A 1,761-nucleotide genomic window follows, 5' to 3' on the forward strand; every position below is an offset into this window, starting at 1 on the left:
TATATATATAAAGGAGGTATAGTCAAATACTTTGATGTTAAATTTGCTTTTATCAGCTGTACCCCAGAATTGATTTCTAATGTAAAAGCTAAACTGTCAATCCTAAAGTAATACACAAGGCCATGTTACTCTTTTGTAATTGCTCTAATTTATCTAAACTTAGCCTGTTTTCCAAAGTCTTTTACAGAGTTAAATTGTACAGATTCATTGAAAAAATCTAAAGGAACTATCTTTGAACAAATTTCTTGTAAAAATTATATTTATTCTCCTGCTTGTTGGACTAAATGCAGAGGGCTTCATGGTAATAGCTAATTATATTTTTGTGGATTGGGGACCTCATGGTAAGTGTCCTGCTAATTGTTCTGATGATGTGGTTATGTTACCCAAGATGTATGGCAAAAGGCGTCAGACGGACACATCAGTCATGATCAGCAAGAACTCATGGTGTAGCATGATGGGGGATTCTCTCCTCCTCACTAATACTATTTTTTTAAATAATAGTTTATTTTACATCATTTTGTGCCTTTTTCCATCTCAGTTGTAATCCCCATGAGCTTGCCATCACCAAGTCACCTGTGTGCCACCACCATAGTCCAATGCACTTACCCACCCCGCCCCCGCCCATTTTTAGTCCCACACCCCACTCCACACCAATAAAATGTCTCTGGTACACAGTTGTTCATTATTTTTTTCCCCTGGCCCTTTATCCTCCTGCCATGAGTGAAACCATTGACCAAGACTACTTTATCCTGAACATGATGTTTGGGATCCAGAACAATGGAATCTTTGGAAATTATCTGCCTCTGTTAAAATATTAGAATGTTGCTTGTGGTTAGAAACTAACAGGATGTTGTCGAAGGCCCTGGATGTTATCAGAAGCCCAGGCACCAGCAGGACATTGCTTGCAGTTATCACCTGCATGAATGAGGATCCGAGAGTGACTCATCCTAATGGACTACATACTTTGGAAGTTTCCCAGCCCGCGAATTTCGCCATATTAAGACCCTCTGTTCAGAGGCTCTGTTCATCCCGTCTGGAGAGACCGCTGTGTCAGTTCACTCCGGGGATCGGACCCCAGCCCAGGCTAGCAATAAAGGCTATATTTGGCTTTTGCATCGGTTCTGTGTCTTGGCATTTCTTGGACTCTTAAAACCTCCTTGTCAGAAATGGCATATTTAAAGGGTTATTTTTCTGGTCCTCATAAATTTATGTCACACTGTTACTTCATGTACAATAAGACCTTTGATACAAGCTTTTGTTAGGTTACCTTATGTACTACTAGCTGTAGGTAAAGTAACTTAATTTTTTTGAACGAAGCATTACTCGTTTTAATTGCCCTCTGGACACTTGCTTTAATCATTCTGTTAAATTTAATATTTCGGAACATTCATTGTTGATTCTCCAAGCTCACATACATTTGTGGCTTCCAGTGAACTTAACTAGACCTTGGGAAGAATCCCCTTCCATTGGAGTTATGTCTCATGTCATCGGACATTTACTTCATCGTTCTGTGTGATTCATCTGTTAACTGCAGTGATACTTGGACTTAGTGGTCTTACCGCCACTGCTGTGGTTGCTGCACAAGCCTTACACCAGGCTGTTCAAACTCGTGATTCCGTTTCTTCGTGGCATACATGTTACAGGGCAGGGAGAGAGGGGCACCCTGAGCCCCCAAACCTGCCTGCTCTACATAGGTTCTGCCATCTGCTGCACCAAGACAAAACATAAAACTTTAATGAAAAGGAACTTTAATACAGTGAG

The sequence above is a fragment of the Condylura cristata genome, unplaced genomic scaffold (genome assembly GCF_000260355.1).
Source record: "Condylura cristata isolate star-nosed mole 26May11 unplaced genomic scaffold, ConCri1.0 scaffold00028, whole genome shotgun sequence".
In the NCBI taxonomy this organism is placed as follows: Eukaryota; Metazoa; Chordata; class Mammalia; order Eulipotyphla; family Talpidae; genus Condylura; species Condylura cristata.